The sequence below is a fragment of the Ranitomeya variabilis genome, chromosome 6, assembly GCF_051348905.1.
Source record: "Ranitomeya variabilis isolate aRanVar5 chromosome 6, aRanVar5.hap1, whole genome shotgun sequence".
In the NCBI taxonomy this organism is placed as follows: domain Eukaryota; kingdom Metazoa; phylum Chordata; class Amphibia; order Anura; family Dendrobatidae; genus Ranitomeya; species Ranitomeya variabilis.
The window spans coordinates 195,115,025-195,133,573 of record NC_135237.1 but is presented as its reverse complement, the minus strand read 5'-3'; the positions used below and the strand labels follow the sequence as shown (position 1 = coordinate 195,133,573).

The 18,549-nt window shown below is 48.4% G+C and overlaps 1 protein-coding gene across 3 annotated transcripts in view; it reads right to left on the bottom strand.

The window, feature by feature from the left end:
* Window positions 1-717: 717 nt before the first annotated feature.
* DDC (dopa decarboxylase) overlaps window positions 718-18,549 on the bottom strand; it is a 407,527-nt gene continuing 389,695 nt past the window's right edge. For 2 of the 3 annotated variants that reach the window (XM_077269362.1, XM_077269361.1), the window contains exon 15: window positions 718-891. The gene's annotated coding sequence lies outside the window, so the exon portion shown is untranslated. Of the gene's footprint in view, window positions 892-2,812; window positions 2,863-18,549 lie in introns of all 3 variants that reach the window. The other variant, XR_013216885.1, reaches the window with a different exon arrangement.

Sequence of the window (18,549 nt, the reverse complement as noted above, 5' to 3'; positions counted from 1 at the left end):
TATGTAAAAAAGCTGAAGTTGAACAGAAGGTCGCTTCTACAAATGGATAATGATGGATAGTGAAATACCCGTCAAAATACACATTAGACTGGCTCAAAAGGCGCAAGCTGAAGGTTTTACAATGGACCTCACAGACCCCTGATCTCAACATCATTGAAAATCTGCGGCTAGACTTCAAAATAGCAGTGCATGCAAAACGACCCAGGAATCTTACATGGATGGAAGAATGGATGGAAGAATGGATGAAAACCCCTCAAAAAGAATTGAAGGTCTCTTGGCTGGCTACAAAAAACATTTACAAGGTGTGAAACTTGTAAAAAAAAAGGGAGTGCTACTAGGTACTAACCATGCAGGGTGCCCAAACTTTTGCATCAGACCATTTTTCTTTTTGTAATGTTTAAAATATAAAATATTATTTCGTTTTTTTGCCTAAAATACAAAGGAAAGGTGTCATCTTGAACTTTAGGCCTTTTAGAGATAATTTCATCTTCAACTTGCTTAACTGTGCACAATACCAGTAATTTTGACCAGGGGTGTCCAAACTTTTACATGCCACAGTATGTAGACTGAAAGAATTAATAGATACAAGTGCCACATGTTGAATAAGTGGTGAGTATTTGTAAGACCTTTTCATAAATGATGGAAAACCAGTGATAAGAGAAATGGTTATGCCACAGTACAACTTATTATTTTCTCTGGGTGTTTTTTTTTTTTTTATCTAGGTGCAATAAGAATCTTAAATCAGTAATGCCACATATTCACATTTATTCCACTGGATTGATTCACATGATTGTAATAGAATGACAAGAAAATAAATATACTTTTATGAAAAATACAGGATGTTCAACTTCAACCTATTTTTCCTCATTTCTTCATATGCAGTGTCTTTGCCTAAAATAAATAAATAAATGGTTAAGAAATTATTTATATGCATTTACATATTGTGAAACAAAAATCCATAGGAACTACATTTGAGCATCCTGTTACTCTGTATAGAAACTTGATTAGAATTCAGTCCCACTATTGGTGGCTGTAAGATTGTTTTTTTTTTCAGTTTGAAGGGTAATGAATGAGGCATTGGATGGCTGAAACCAAGTTATCGTAATTGATCTCTACTAACTACTATTCACTACTAATGAAGTGGATTTTATAATCACTAAGGCAGGGGTGAGGAACCTTGTTTCTGCCAAGAGCCATTCGAATATTTAGGCCCTCTTTCGGGGGCCGTACAAATTGTGTGCTATCTCTGCGTACAAAGTACGTCCTGACGCTAGCACTGCTGTCGGGACGTAATCTTTCATTGCACGCGCCTTAACATTCAGTAGTGAACACTGCATGCGTATGCTCACAGAGCAAGAAGAAATTAAAAGGATGGTGGTCATTAAAACACAGCTGCTGGCCCAAGCACTGTGGTCCCCAGGAATCTGCCGGGGGCCGGAGAATGGATAATCAAGGGCCTTAAATGGGCCATAGGCTTGAGGTTTCCCACCCCTGCTCTAGGGGCTGAAACTCATATGCGTTTAAAACAGACAAGTGCAATCCAATAAAAAATCTAATTGCACTCTGACTAGTGTTTAGTCAATGATTTTGTGTTCATCTGCAATTTTTTTCTCATCTTGGATCGGACTAAGAAAAAAATCGCAGCATGCTGCGAGTGGCTGCATATATTGGACAAGACTCGGCAATGCAAGTCCATAGGTGCCAAAAAATTGCACCACACATGGACCATGCCTGTGCCGTGCAATTTTTGTTTTGCATCCATCTCAAATGAAACCCGACATTTCATCACCCGAGTAGTGAGTGAACTGTCCAAATAGAATAGATATAGAGAAACAATGAAAGAAAAAAATAATGTGAGGTCCCCCTTAATTTTCTTAACCAGCTGAGGGAAAACTGACAGCTGGGGGCTGATGTTTATAGTCTAGAATGGGAGTAATAAACATGGAGCTTCCCAGGCTATTAATATCAGATCACAGCTGTCTGCTTAGCCTGTACTGGTTTTTAACAAGTGGTGACCTCCCAAAAAAAGATATGAAATTAATAACCAATTAACTTTTATTAATAACTAAGAAAGGCTAGGCAGAGAGCTGCGGGCTGAAATTAATAGCCTAGGAATGGAACATTGATATTGACCCCCTCCCAGACTAAGAACATCAACTCTCAGCAGCCCCAGAAATGGCGTATCCATGAAATGAGACAATTCTGGAGCTTAGTCTCCGCTATTCCCACTTGCCCTGGTGTAGTGGCAAGTGGGTAATAGTTTCGAGGTTGATGTCAGCTTTGTAATGTCAGTTGACATCAAACTCAGGGGTTAGTAGTAGTGATGAGCGAGTGTGCTCGATACTCGAGTTTTCCGAGCATGCTCTGGTGTACTCCGAGTATCTTGGGAGTGCTCGTAGATTATGTTTGTGTCCCTGCAGCTGCATGATTTGCGGCTGTTAGACAACCTGAACACATGCAGGGATTTCCTGTTTGTTAGGGAATCCTCACATGTATTCAGGCTGTCCAGCAGCTGCAAATCATGCAGCTGTGGGGACACAAACATAATCTACGAGCACGCCCAAGATACTCTGAGAACACCCAAGCATGCTCGGAAAACTCAAGTAACGAGGACACTTGCTCATCACTTGTCAGTAGTAAAGAAGCATCTATAGTACACCCCCATTACTAACCACAAAGTCAAATGTAACAAACACTGAGTAAAGTTCTTTTATTTGAAATAAAACTCCTCAACTTTATTTTACCTATTTTACCTTTATTTTACCATATTTATTAATATCTAAAGAAAATTAAAAAACAAAGAAATCCTCACCTGTCCGCCGATAATCCATTTGTCCTGTGACGAGCCCAACTCAGCTACATCTGTAATGGGAGTAAGGGATAAAAAGGACAAAGGGGAAACGGAAACAAACCTCACAAAACAAAACAAAGGAGTCTAAGAATACACGCATTATGGAGTCAAGAATTGACCAATGTATACACAAAGTTTCAATTAAATTTGAAAATGAGTGTGCTTAAAGGTAAGGTGCCATCAAAAAAAAAAATGTTTTCAACAATTAACAAAATGTAAAGTATTAATGTTTCATTAAACACTAGGGAAAGCAGATGCTGAAATTTGCCATAAAAACCTAGTGTACAGTAAATGAGGGTGGGATGTGCTGACGTGTGTGCGTGCGTGCGTGCGTGCGTGCGTGTGTGTGTGTGTGTGTTGTCGCTCCTCTCCTCCCCTTTTGGGTGCTTGCAAAAAGATTAAAAAGGATGTTTAGCATCACAGTGCTGAGCCATTTTGTTGGTGGCTGCCAGTGATATTGACAAGTAGAAAGTGTCACCAAGGATGGCTGGCAGCACAATTTGTTAGTGTTTGAGCTCAGCGTAGTGTATCACACAGGATGGGATTAGATATGCAGTGTCTAATGTATGTATGATGTGACACCGCTCCGTCCACTTTTATGGAAGCAGTGGTGTAATATGTAACCCCACTCTGTCCACTATATTACTACTCTCATAGAAGTAGACAGAGCGGGGTCACACACTACACCATTGCTCCTGTGGAAGTGGACGGAGCGGGTGGTCACACATTACACCACCGCTCCCTTAGAAGTGGACGGTGCAGGGTTACGTATTACATCACTGCTTCCATAGAAGTGAATGGAGTGGGGGCACACATTACATCACTGCCCCCATAGAAGTAGACAGAACAGGGTCATGCATTACACTACTACTCGCATAAAAGTGGACGGCGAGGTCTCACACATTACTCCACTGCTCCCTTATAAATGTGACCCTGTTCTGTCCATGTCTATGGGAGCAGTAGTGAAATGTGGGACACTCCTCTGTCCATTTCCATTGGTGCAGTAGTGTAATGTGTGAGGCTACTCTGTCCGCTACGTTACTACTCCCATAGAAGTTGACAAAGTGGGTTCACACATTACCCCACTGCTCCCATAGAAGTGGACGGAGCTGTGTCACATTGCACCACTGCTCCCATAGAATTGGACAGAGCAGTTCACGCATTACACCACTGCTCCCATAGTAGTGGATAGATCAGGGTCATTCATTGCACCATAGCTCACGTAGAAGTTGACGGAGCGGTGTCACACATTACACCTCTGCTTCTATGGGAGCAGTGGTGAAATAGAATATATAAATAGGATAAATGTCCTGTAACTATATGATTTCACAAGCTCCCGTACATATAATAAACTTGCACCCTTTAGTGCCTTTTGTGTGAGACTAAAGGGAGTTTTCCCTAAAAAATTAATGAAAAAGATGACTTGGGGTCCCCCCAATTTTTTTGTAAACAGCCAAGGTAAAGCACACAGTTGCGGGCCTATATTATCAGAAAATACCAGCCCGCAGCTGCCCAGATTTAGCGCATCACATTGGATGTGCCAATTCTGATGCTTGGCCTGGCTCTTCTGAATTGCCACGGTACTAAATGGGGCTGCGTTATACTTAATTGGGCTGTGTTATACTCAATAGGGCTGCATTATACCATATGGAGGCTGAATTATACCATATGGGGAATGCATTATACCATATTGGGGTTGTATTATACTTTATGGGGCGGCATTATACTCTATCATGGAATATGCTTCCCGATCCTGGTATATGCTTCCCGATCCTGGTATATGCTTCTGTAGCGCCCCCACTGCCGCAGGGCTGAGGGGTACCCGGTACCGGGACTCTGAGTCTCTGCTCTGGGGTTGTCACGGTGGCTAGACCCGGTCCGTGACCCTGCTGAGGGGCGTACAGTTATAGATGTGGATAGTGGTGGTGGTGCGGTGCAGTAAATAACGAGGACACCAGGTTGCAGTCTCTTTACCTCTTTACTGAAGGTCTCTGGGTCCTCAGTCCGGAATATGGTTCACCAGGCTGCGCAAGTCTGGCCGGTCCAATGGCACCTCCAGAGTTCTCCTTGCAGGTGGAAATCTGTGCCTTCCTGCTAGCGCTATGTGTTGTGGTCCTCCCCTGCTGTGCTTACGGGATAGTCCCCACAACTGTTGTGTCTGTTTCTCGTGTTCCCTCACAACTCGATTAGATGATCTTCTGCTAATCCGTCCCTCCCGGTGTTATGGTTGGGACACACCCGTATGACGGGTAGGCTCGGAGCTCTTCCGGGACCCTAGAGTCGCCCCTCTCCACAGGTTGCCCCCTATGTCTGCGTAGGTGATTTAGGTGAGACAGCCCGCCTGTGACTGACTGTCCTGCCATTGGTTTGAAGTATTGCCTGAAGCTATATATATAGAAATATTTCCTCGGCGTTCCGGCCGCCGGTTGTGCGCCTCAGTAGGATGTTGCCTCGGTCTTACAGCACGACTCCTACTGGTATTCTCCTTCTTGCTTTGATCTCGTTTCTCACTCAGCACAATATATCTCACTTCTGATCCTTTCTTAGGGCACCGCCGCTATGCTGAGCAGGCACGGTCCCGTGACGTTCTTTCTCGTTGCCAGGCCTCTGTCAGGGTCCCAAACCTGACAGGGACCCTACCGAATCTTCCCCACAACACCCCCTGCCACAAGGTGTTGCCTGGTTCCAACCCAGTCAGCTTTCTGAACTAACTTCCTGCCTGACCCCCAGTTTACCCACACGGTGAGGAGTGGCCTAATAAATAGCACCCTTAGCTCCCCCTGGAGGCCCGACTATGAAATGTATTGGTGTATGTGATACCTGGTCAGATGAACTCCTTCAGTGCCATCAGACGTACCATAGCCCCCCTTAGCAGCGAACCCACAGTACTGCAACGACCAGGACTCTGGGGCACTGCACTCCCCCCCGGTTAAATCCAGTACTCCGGGACTGGGAAGAAAACAACAATACATGTCAGCAAAAAGACATACAATTTTTGTGAGTGCAATAACAATAAGCATATTGAACAGAGCTTCCCTTTATGGGAGGTGAGGACACTTAAACGTTACAAACATGGTTAAATACTTTCAAATAACTTTTCTTACCCAACCGGGTATTCTACTAAGTGCAAAATTTTTAAACATTAATTCAACATTGCCTTTAAGGATGTACACTCTGAATCCACTAAAGACCTTCTTATAACAGATTATAAGGCTTAAGCAACTGTGCTACATTCTCCTACTTTATGTCTGCAGGACTGCCTGTCCTAACTGCTCCAGACCTACTGACTCTCCTTTCTATGCAGGACCGCCCCTTTCAGTCCGGGCCTACTGCCCTTCCACCACTATACACAGTATAGAACATATCATTTTTCCTTCAGTTTAGGATCAATGAGCCAGCTCTGTATGGCTCCCAAGAGGACTCACCACTAACCCCTATGGGTTCACCTTCTGTCCTCAACATTATCAAACATTTTTCACAATTAACTAGTTAGTTACATTTAACGTTTACAGATCATCATTATTACTTTCTTTCTTCTAAGACATTATTGCCCTCTAGCTGTCTTAAGGCAATACCATTCCCAGAGGCAACGTGTGAACATCCCCTTTAAGAGGGGACCAAGTCTCTGAGGTAGCGCAGCTTCTTCAGCTACCAGTCCGTACACAGTAAGGACTCCGGTGCGGGTTCCAAGAACCGTATCTTCGCAAAGAGTCCTTCTTGTATGTAAAACCAGTAAGGAGCACCTTTAAGAAGGTGCAAACTATTTACAAGGAGTTTGTATCATGCACTGTTCATGATCCCAGCAGTTCTTTTCAACAGGAAACAAAAGGTAGAAAAACAACCAAAAAGCAATAGGGATCCCGGGTCAACAAAGGGATCCCTTTAAGAGTTAACCCTAGTCGGGTTTAAAGTAGCAAAAAGCAGGAAAACAAACAGTTAACTATTTACAATCTTCGGTTCTCCGAGGTTTAGTTGGACGGCTTCCAGGGCTGCACCTGGCACCTAACCCCTCTTGGCCTGGGAAAAGTGAGGTCCAGGGTTACACCCAGTGCTGGACAAACGCCATTAATCCGTCCTTCTTGTACGGTTAAATCATGCGCAGCGATGGAGATCTGCGCAGCTTGAGTATGGGCATCTGCTGCAGCAGAGGTAGTGGCTGCTGCAAGATCAGTCACTGGAACGGAGTCAGCAGCTGTGGCACTAGCAGTCACTGGAGTGGTGTCGGTCGTCAGGGCAGGGTCGTCCTTCATACCTGCTTCAGATGCGGTCCCTCCGGTGCCGGTCTGCTCCGTCTGCACTGGGGTCTGGAACGCTGGTTGCGGGGCCTTGTGCTGCGACGTTGTCATCTCTGCTTGCATCATCTCGCTTTCCGGCAGGGCCTTGCCTTCTGGCTTCGGAGCGCTGGAACTTCTTTCTTGCTCCGGACCAAGCGAGGCTGCCGACAGGCGTCTGGTGAGGCTCCCGATGATGGTCTTCTTCCACCCGGCCTCAGTGCTTAGCTGCGTCTGCAGGAGTTGGTGGATCAGCCCGTCCGCTCCGGTCTGCAGGAGGTCAATATCAGCGGTGGAGGCCTGGTTGCGGTGCCCCTCCGGGTAGCTGGGGGAGTCCTCTGCTCCTACCCCACGCTCCGGCTAAGGGCGGCTTGCCATGGCGTCCTCCATGTCGCTGACTTCTTCCTGGTCCTTTTCCCGCTCTCTCCTTCGTGGGCGGTTTCGTTTTCTCTGTCTCCGCCCCCCATTGAGGATTAGGAGGTGGATTTCTGCTGCTGACGGACACGTCCTCACGGTGCAGAAATATTTAGACTGGGCGGCCATTGTCGTTCGCGCTCTCCAGCTTGTCTACGCCCAGTCCACGCCCCTCTTCTTCTCCTGCGCTCTCCTCAGCGCTGTAATGGCGGCGGATTTTGGCGGCAATTGGCACAGCACAGTCTTTGCAATAAAGTACAGTCCAAGCACAATAAATCACAGTTCCAAGGCACACATGACCCGATTCCTCAGGCTTAAGTAGATCCTGTTCGTGACGCCAAGTTGTAGCGCCCCCACTGCCGCAGGGCCGAGGGGTACCCGGTACCGGGACTCTGAGTCTCTGCTCTGGGGTTGTCACGGTGGCTAGACCCGGTCCGTGACCCTGCTGAGGGGCGTACAGTTATAGATGTGGATAGTGGTGGTGGTGCGGTGCAGTAAATAACGAGGACACCAGGTTGCAGTCTCTTTACCTCTTTACTGAAGGTCTCTGGGTCCTCAGTCCGGAATATGGTTCACCAGGCTGCGCAAGTCCGGCCGGTCCAATGGCACCTCCAGAGTTCTCCTTGCAGGTGGAAATCTGTGCCTTCCTGCTAGCGCTATGTGTTGTGGTCCTCCCCTGCTGTGCTTACGGGATAGTCCCCACAACTGTTGTGTCTGTTTCTCGTGTTCCCTCACAACTCGATTAGATGATCTTCTGCTAATCCGTCCCTCCCGGTGTTATGGTTGGGACGCACCCATATGACGGGTAGGCTCGGAGCTCTTCCGGGACCCTAGAGTCGCCCCTCTCCACAGGTTGCCCCCTATGTCTGCGTAGGTGATTTAGGTGAGACAGCCCGCCTGTGACTGACTGTCCTGCTGTTGGTTTGAAGTATTGCCTGAAGCTATATATATAGAAATACTTCCTCGGCGTTCCGGCCGCCGGTTGTGCGCCTCAGTAGGATGTTGCCTCGGTCTTACAGCACGACTCCTACTGGTATTCTCCTTCTTGCTTTGATCTCGTTTCTCACTCAGCACAATATATCTCGCTTCTGATCCTTTCTTAGGGCACCGCCGCTATGCTGAGCAGGCACGGTCCCGTGACGTTCTCTCTCGTTGCCAGGCCTCTGTCAGGGTCCCAAACCTGACAGGGACCCTACCGAATCTTCCCCACAACACCCCCTGCCACAAGGTGTTGCCTGGTTCCAACCCAGTCAGCTTTCTGAACTAACTTCCTGCCTGACCCCCAGTTTACCCACACGGTGAGGAGTGGCCTAATAAATAGCACCCTTAGCTCCCCCTGGAGGCCCGACTATGAAATGTATTGGTGTATGTGATACCTGGTCAGATGAACTCCTTCAGTGCCATCAGACGTACCATAGCCCCCCTTAGCGGCGAAGCCACAGTACTGCAACGACCAGGAGTCTGGGGCACTGCACTTCCCCGTCCTGGTATATGCTACCCCATCCTGGTATATGCTACCCTGTCCTGGTATATGCTTTTCCATCCTGGTATATGCTTCCCCATCCAGGTATATGCTTCCCCGTCCTGGTATCTGCTTTCCTGTCCTGGTATCTGCTTCCCCATCCTGGCATATGCTTCCCTGTCCTGGTATATGCTTCACCGTCGTGGTATATGCTTCCCCCATATTGGTGTATCTTCCCCCATCCTGGTATATGGCCCCTATATATTCAATGCATAGAAAAAAAACAAACGCTTGTACTTACCTTACCTGCACTCCCAGGCCATGTGACATCCACTTCTCAGTGTTCAGAGCACAGCAAAGCGATGATCTCCCAGCTGTGCTCTGAACAGGTTGGCGGTGAGTGGTAATAGCAACTTGTACTGTAATACTGATGACAGGATGCAATCACCGCTCCTTTCCAATACTCCCCTCACCCCCGGACCTCTGCTCCTCGGCACCTCCCCTCACCGCAGGCTCCTACCATCACACGCACTGAGCAGTGTGTGCAATGACAGGGCGAGAGTGGAGCCTACAGCATACATTGCATGCTTCACAAAGATGACCACGATCTCCTCCCACAGTTGTGATCTGGATAGCTGGGATCACAGCTATGGGCAGAGGTGCAGCCTCAATAAAAGAGATGTGTTCAGTCGGCAACTGCATGACAGCGCGGCAAACACTGCTTCTAATCAGCGGTGAAATCATCCCCGCCTGTCAGAGAGCTGCAGTTCCCACATTGTCAAAAGACAGCTTGAGTGCTCAGCCATGATTGGAGGTATAAAGTTTACCTCCGGTCACAGGTGTCAGTTGATGGGACTACTGCTCCCATCATCTGACACCTGCTGCTGCTTAATATCAGTAAAAGCAGGAGCTGATGATGGGAGTATTTGCCATACAGGAAGTTAAGTTCTCCTAGTGTCAGCTGCAGGTTTCCGCATGGATCCTGACAAGGCTCGAGCGGTCCAGGAATGGAACCTCCCAGAAAATCTGAAAGCATTACAATGCTTGTTGAAGTTTGCAAACTACCTGAAATTTATCCGAAACTTCTCGTCTATTGTCAAACCCCTCACTGACATGACTAGGATAGGTATGGACTTCTCGAGGTGGTCCGACTGCGCTCGGTAGGCATTTTCCACTTTGTTTTTCCACTGTGCAAGTATTCATACAACCCGATGCTTCTCAACCATATTTTGCCAAGGTTGATGCTTCAGAGGCGAGTGTCAGGACTGTATTGTTGTATTGTCCCAAGGGTCATTGCCTGGCATATGGCATCCATGTGCATTCTTCTCTAAAAATTTGTCATAAGCCGAAAGAAACTATGATGTAGGAAATAGGGAACTTGTGGCCGTTAAGTTGGCATTTGAGGAATGGTGTCATTTTTTGGAAGGAGAAGTTCACCCAGTTACAGTCATCATTGATCACAAATACTTGATGTACCTTGAATCTGCTAAATGTCTTAATCACAGACAAGCTAGATGGGTTTTTGTTTTTCACCAGGTTTAATTTAGTAGTCACGAACCATCCTGGGATTAATAACATCAAAGTCTACACAGTGTGTGGCCCTTGCGGGTTCTTCAGGGAAATTGTTTGTACCTGTACATCTGCGTCTTAAAATTTTTATGCAAATTGCAAAGTCCTCTTTTTCTCAAAAGAACGTTACCCCTTAGACCCCACTTAAAAATTTTAGGAAGGAAGGTGACCTTGGACCTCTTTCCTCGTCATTTTTGGTAGCCAAGGTTGCATAAGGATGTAGTTGACTTTGTGTCTTCCTGTAGTGTCTGCATGCATTCCAAGACTCCCCATACTCATCTGTCTTTTGCTCTTTTACCGTTCCTGACTAACTAGGACTCATTTATCTATGGATTTCATTATAGATCTTCCTATGTCCTTGGGTAAAACTGTTATTTTAGTTGCGATGGATAGGTTTAGTAAACTGGCGCACTTTATTGCTTTACCTGCTCTCCCAAACACCAAGACACTGGCTCAGGTGTTTGTCAATGAGATCGTGAAGCTTCATCGGGTTCTGTCAGATGTGGTGTCAGATTGGTGGACCCAATTTGTATCTAAAGTTTTGTTTTCATTTAGGGATGCATTTATCCTTTACTTCGGTGTTCCATCCTCAAAATAATGGTCAGACTGAAGGCCTAAACTGAAGTATGGAGGTTTACATCAGATGCTTTGTGTCAGGTAACCAGGAGGATTGGTCATCTTTTCTACCACTGGCTGAGTTTGCGTTAAACAATCATCGTAGTGAGTCCACTGGTAAGTCGACATTTTTTTGGCTCATATGGCTTCTACAGCGCCCCAGAGTCCTGGTCGTTACAGTATTGTCGCTCTTACACCAGGGGGAGTGATGTTACTTCTGATGGTACTAAAGGAGTTCACCTTGCCAGGTATCACAGTCACGCACTACACTTTACACTCCAGTCCACCAGGGGGAGCAAAGCTTCTACCTACTAGGGCACTCCTCACACACGGGTAAAACTGGTGGGTTGGATAGGAAGTTAGAGAGAGAAGCAGACTGGGCTTCCACCAGATAACATCGAGGGAGAAGCAGCCTGGGTTTGACCCAGAGATGTCCTGTCAGGGGTGGAATCCTGACAGAAGCCTAGCAAGGGATAAAACGTTACGGAGCTGCGCCTGCACATCATTGCGGCAGCATCCTAAGAAAGGACACGAAGCAAAGTATATTGTGGAGAGTGAGAACCGAAGTCACAGCACAAGGAGATAATACCGGGAGGAGTCCTGCCCCGAGGTCAGGAGCCTCCTTCCCAGGCACGTAGCCGGTGGCCGGAACACCAAGGGAGTACTGACTCTACGCATTACTCCAGACAACGGCAGGACAGTCAATTCCAAGTTGGCTGCCCAACCTAAATACCTAAGAAGACACGGAGGCAATTGTGGGAGAGGGGCGTCTCTAGGGTCCCTATAAATTAACTCCAGGCCTACCCCGTCATACGGGTTGTCCTATCCATATCATCTTGGGGACAGAGAGAGAGAACATCAGAAACATCTACGAAGGTTGTGAGGACTTTCCCGTGGTGCTCAGCAGGGAGGTACTACAACACCGGGTCCCTCGGTCTCGGTTCTGGGGATGTCACGGTGGCCCGACCCGGTCCGTGGCCCTGCTGAGGGGCGCCCAATTAAAGGTGTAAGTTTGTCTGCTCCCATAGAATTGGACAGAGCAGTTCACGCATTACACCACTGCTCCCATAGTAGTGGATAGATCAGGGTCATTCATTGCACCATAGCTCACGTAGAAGTTGACGGAGCGGTGTCACACATTACACCTCTGCTTCTATGGGAGCAGTGGTGAAATAGAATATATAAATAGGATAAATGTCCTGTAACTATATGATTTCACAAGCTCCCGTACATATAATAAACTTGCACCCTTTAGTGCCTTTTGTGTGAGACTAAAGGGAGTTTTCCCTAAAAAATTAATGAAAAAGATGACTTGGGGTCCCCCCAATTTTTTTGTAAACAGCCAAGGTAAAGCACACAGTTGCGGGCCTATATTATCAGAAAATACCAGCCCGCAGCTGCCCAGATTTAGCGCATCACATTGGATGTGCCAATTCTGATGCTTGGCCTGGCTCTTCTGAATTGCCACGGTACTAAATGGGGCTGCGTTATACTTAATTGGGCTGTGTTATACTCAATAGGGCTGCATTATACCATATGGAGGCTGAATTATACCATATGGGGAATGCATTATACCATATTGGGGTTGTATTATACTTTATGGGGCGGCATTATACTCTATCATGGAATATGCTTCCCGATCCTGGTATATGCTTCCCGATCCTGGTATATGCTTCTGTAGCGCCCCCACTGCCGCAGGGCTGAGGGGTACCCGGTACCGGGACTCTGAGTCTCTGCTCTGGGGTTGTCACGGTGGCTAGACCCGGTCCGTGACCCTGCTGAGGGGCGTACAGTTATAGATGTGGATAGTGGTGGTGGTGCGGTGCAGTAAATAACGAGGACACCAGGTTGCAGTCTCTTTACCTCTTTACTGAAGGTCTCTGGGTCCTCAGTCCGGAATATGGTTCACCAGGCTGCGCAAGTCTGGCCGGTCCAATGGCACCTCCAGAGTTCTCCTTGCAGGTGGAAATCTGTGCCTTCCTGCTAGCGCTATGTGTTGTGGTCCTCCCCTGCTGTGCTTACGGGATAGTCCCCACAACTGTTGTGTCTGTTTCTCGTGTTCCCTCACAACTCGATTAGATGATCTTCTGCTAATCCGTCCCTCCCGGTGTTATGGTTGGGACACACCCGTATGACGGGTAGGCTCGGAGCTCTTCCGGGACCCTAGAGTCGCCCCTCTCCACAGGTTGCCCCCTATGTCTGCGTAGGTGATTTAGGTGAGACAGCCCGCCTGTGACTGACTGTCCTGCCATTGGTTTGAAGTATTGCCTGAAGCTATATATATAGAAATATTTCCTCGGCGTTCCGGCCGCCGGTTGTGCGCCTCAGTAGGATGTTGCCTCGGTCTTACAGCACGACTCCTACTGGTATTCTCCTTCTTGCTTTGATCTCGTTTCTCACTCAGCACAATATATCTCACTTCTGATCCTTTCTTAGGGCACCGCCGCTATGCTGAGCAGGCACGGTCCCGTGACGTTCTTTCTCGTTGCCAGGCCTCTGTCAGGGTCCCAAACCTGACAGGGACCCTACCGAATCTTCCCCACAACACCCCCTGCCACAAGGTGTTGCCTGGTTCCAACCCAGTCAGCTTTCTGAACTAACTTCCTGCCTGACCCCCAGTTTACCCACACGGTGAGGAGTGGCCTAATAAATAGCACCCTTAGCTCCCCCTGGAGGCCCGACTATGAAATGTATTGGTGTATGTGATACCTGGTCAGATGAACTCCTTCAGTGCCATCAGACGTACCATAGCCCCCCTTAGCAGCGAACCCACAGTACTGCAACGACCAGGACTCTGGGGCACTGCACTCCCCCCCGGTTAAATCCAGTACTCCGGGACTGGGAAGAAAACAACAATACATGTCAGCAAAAAGACATACAATTTTTGTGAGTGCAATAACAATAAGCATATTGAACAGAGCTTCCCTTTATGGGAGGTGAGGACACTTAAACGTTACAAACATGGTTAAATACTTTCAAATAACTTTTCTTACCCAACCGGGTATTCTACTAAGTGCAAAATTTTTAAACATTAATTCAACATTGCCTTTAAGGATGTACACTCTGAATCCACTAAAGACCTTCTTATAACAGATTATAAGGCTTAAGCAACTGTGCTACATTCTCCTACTTTATGTCTGCAGGACTGCCTGTCCTAACTGCTCCAGACCTACTGACTCTCCTTTCTATGCAGGACCGCCCCTTTCAGTCCGGGCCTACTGCCCTTCCACCACTATACACAGTATAGAACATATCATTTTTCCTTCAGTTTAGGATCAATGAGCCAGCTCTGTATGGCTCCCAAGAGGACTCACCACTAACCCCTATGGGTTCACCTTCTGTCCTCAACATTATCAAACATTTTTCACAATTAACTAGTTAGTTACATTTAACGTTTACAGATCATCATTATTACTTTCTTTCTTCTAAGACATTATTGCCCTCTAGCTGTCTTAAGGCAATACCATTCCCAGAGGCAACGTGTGAACATCCCCTTTAAGAGGGGACCAAGTCTCTGAGGTAGCGCAGCTTCTTCAGCTACCAGTCCGTACACAGTAAGGACTCCGGTGCGGGTTCCAAGAACCGTATCTTCGCAAAGAGTCCTTCTTGTATGTAAAACCAGTAAGGAGCACCTTTAAGAAGGTGCAAACTATTTACAAGGAGTTTGTATCATGCACTGTTCATGATCCCAGCAGTTCTTTTCAACAGGAAACAAAAGGTAGAAAAACAACCAAAAAGCAATAGGGATCCCGGGTCAACAAAGGGATCCCTTTAAGAGTTAACCCTAGTCGGGTTTAAAGTAGCAAAAAGCAGGAAAACAAACAGTTAACTATTTACAATCTTCGGTTCTCCGAGGTTTAGTTGGACGGCTTCCAGGGCTGCACCTGGCACCTAACCCCTCTTGGCCTGGGAAAAGTGAGGTCCAGGGTTACACCCAGTGCTGGACAAACGCCATTAATCCGTCCTTCTTGTACGGTTAAATCATGCGCAGCGATGGAGATCTGCGCAGCTTGAGTATGGGCATCTGCTGCAGCAGAGGTAGTGGCTGCTGCAAGATCAGTCACTGGAACGGAGTCAGCAGCTGTGGCACTAGCAGTCACTGGAGTGGTGTCGGTCGTCAGGGCAGGGTCGTCCTTCATACCTGCTTCAGATGCGGTCCCTCCGGTGCCGGTCTGCTCCGTCTGCACTGGGGTCTGGAACGCTGGTTGCGGGGCCTTGTGCTGCGACGTTGTCATCTCTGCTTGCATCATCTCGCTTTCCGGCAGGGCCTTGCCTTCTGGCTTCGGAGCGCTGGAACTTCTTTCTTGCTCCGGACCAAGCGAGGCTGCCGACAGGCGTCTGGTGAGGCTCCCGATGATGGTCTTCTTCCACCCGGCCTCAGTGCTTAGCTGCGTCTGCAGGAGTTGGTGGATCAGCCCGTCCGCTCCGGTCTGCAGGAGGTCAATATCAGCGGTGGAGGCCTGGTTGCGGTGCCCCTCCGGGTAGCTGGGGGAGTCCTCTGCTCCTACCCCACGCTCCGGCTAAGGGCGGCTTGCCATGGCGTCCTCCATGTCGCTGACTTCTTCCTGGTCCTTTTCCCGCTCTCTCCTTCGTGGGCGGTTTCGTTTTCTCTGTCTCCGCCCCCCATTGAGGATTAGGAGGTGGATTTCTGCTGCTGACGGACACGTCCTCACGGTGCAGAAATATTTAGACTGGGCGGCCATTGTCGTTCGCGCTCTCCAGCTTGTCTACGCCCAGTCCACGCCCCTCTTCTTCTCCTGCGCTCTCCTCAGCGCTGTAATGGCGGCGGATTTTGGCGGCAATTGGCACAGCACAGTCTTTGCAATAAAGTACAGTCCAAGCACAATAAATCACAGTTCCAAGGCACACATGACCCGATTCCTCAGGCTTAAGTAGATCCTGTTCGTGACGCCAAGTTGTAGCGCCCCCACTGCCGCAGGGCCGAGGGGTACCCGGTACCGGGACTCTGAGTCTCTGCTCTGGGGTTGTCACGGTGGCTAGACCCGGTCCGTGACCCTGCTGAGGGGCGTACAGTTATAGATGTGGATAGTGGTGGTGGTGCGGTGCAGTAAATAACGAGGACACCAGGTTGCAGTCTCTTTACCTCTTTACTGAAGGTCTCTGGGTCCTCAGTCCGGAATATGGTTCACCAGGCTGCGCAAGTCCGGCCGGTCCAATGGCACCTCCAGAGTTCTCCTTGCAGGTGGAAATCTGTGCCTTCCTGCTAGCGCTATGTGTTGTGGTCCTCCCCTGCTGTGCTTACGGGATAGTCCCCACAACTGTTGTGTCTGTTTCTCGTGTTCCCTCACAACTCGATTAGATGATCTTCTGCTAATCCGTCCCTCCCGGTGTTATGGTTGGGACGCACCCATATGACGGGTAGGCTCGGAGCTCTTCCGGGACCCTAGAGTCGCCCCTCTCCACAGGTTGCCCCCTATGTCTGCGTAGGTGATTTAGGTGAGACAGCCCGCCTGTGACTGACTGTCCTGCTGTTGGTTTGAAGTATTGCCTGAAGCTATATATATAGAAATACTTCCTCGGCGTTCCGGCCGCCGGTTGTGCGCCTCAGTAGGATGTTGCCTCGGTCTTACAGCACGACTCCTACTGGTATTCTCCTTCTTGCTTTGATCTCGTTTCTCACTCAGCACAATATATCTCGCTTCTGATCCTTTCTTAGGGCACCGCCGCTATGCTGAGCAGGCACGGTCCCGTGACGTTCTCTCTCGTTGCCAGGCCTCTGTCAGGGTCCCAAACCTGACAGGGACCCTACCGAATCTTCCCCACAACACCCCCTGCCACAAGGTGTTGCCTGGTTCCAACCCAGTCAGCTTTCTGAACTAACTTCCTGCCTGACCCCCAGTTTACCCACACGGTGAGGAGTGGCCTAATAAATAGCACCCTTAGCTCCCCCTGGAGGCCCGACTATGAAATGTATTGGTGTATGTGATACCTGGTCAGATGAACTCCTTCAGTGCCATCAGACGTACCATAGCCCCCCTTAGCGGCGAAGCCACAGTACTGCAACGACCAGGAGTCTGGGGCACTGCACTTCCCCGTCCTGGTATATGCTACCCCATCCTGGTATATGCTACCCTGTCCTGGTATATGCTTTTCCATCCTGGTATATGCTTCCCCATCCAGGTATATGCTTCCCCGTCCTGGTATCTGCTTTCCTGTCCTGGTATCTGCTTCCCCATCCTGGCATATGCTTCCCTGTCCTGGTATATGCTTCACCGTCGTGGTATATGCTTCCCCCATATTGGTGTATCTTCCCCCATCCTGGTATATGGCCCCTATATATTCAATGCATAGAAAAAAAACAAACGCTTGTACTTACCTTACCTGCACTCCCAGGCCATGTGACATCCACTTCTCAGTGTTCAGAGCACAGCAAAGCGATGATCTCCCAGCTGTGCTCTGAACAGGTTGGCGGTGAGTGGTAATAGCAACTTGTACTGTAATACTGATGACAGGATGCAATCACCGCTCCTTTCCAATACTCCCCTCACCCCCGGACCTCTGCTCCTCGGCACCTCCCCTCACCGCAGGCTCCTACCATCACACGCACTGAGCAGTGTGTGCAATGACAGGGCGAGAGTGGAGCCTACAGCATACATTGCATGCTTCACAAAGATGACCACGATCTCCTCCCACAGTTGTGATCTGGATAGCTGGGATCACAGCTATGGGCAGAGGTGCAGCCTCAATAAAAGAGATGTGTTCAGTCGGCAACTGCATGACAGCGCGGCAAACACTGCTTCTAATCAGCGGTGAAATCATCCCCGCCTGTCAGAGAGCTGCAGTTCCCACATTGTCAAAAGACAGCTTGAGTGCTCAGCCATGATTGGAGGTATAAAGTTTACCTCCGGTCACAGGTGTCAGTTGATGGGACTACTGCTCCCATCATCTGACACCTGCTGCTGCTTAATATCAGTAAAAGCAGGAGCTGATGATGGGAGTATTTGCCATACAGGAAGTTAAGTTCTCCTAGTGTCAGCTGCAGGTTTCCGCATGGATCCTGACAAGGCTCGAGCGGTCCAGGAATGGAACCTCCCAGAAAATCTGAAAGCATTACAATGCTTGTTGAAGTTTGCAAACTACCTGAAATTTATCCGAAACTTCTCGTCTATTGTCAAACCCCTCACTGACATGACTAGGATAGGTATGGACTTCTCGAGGTGGTCCGACTGCGCTCGGTAGGCATTTTCCACTTTGTTTTTCCACTGTGCAAGTATTCATACAACCCGATGCTTCTCAACCATATTTTGCCAAGGTTGATGCTTCAGAGGCGAGTGTCAGGACTGTATTGTTGTATTGTCCCAAGGGTCATTGCCTGGCATATGGCATCCATGTGCATTCTTCTCTAA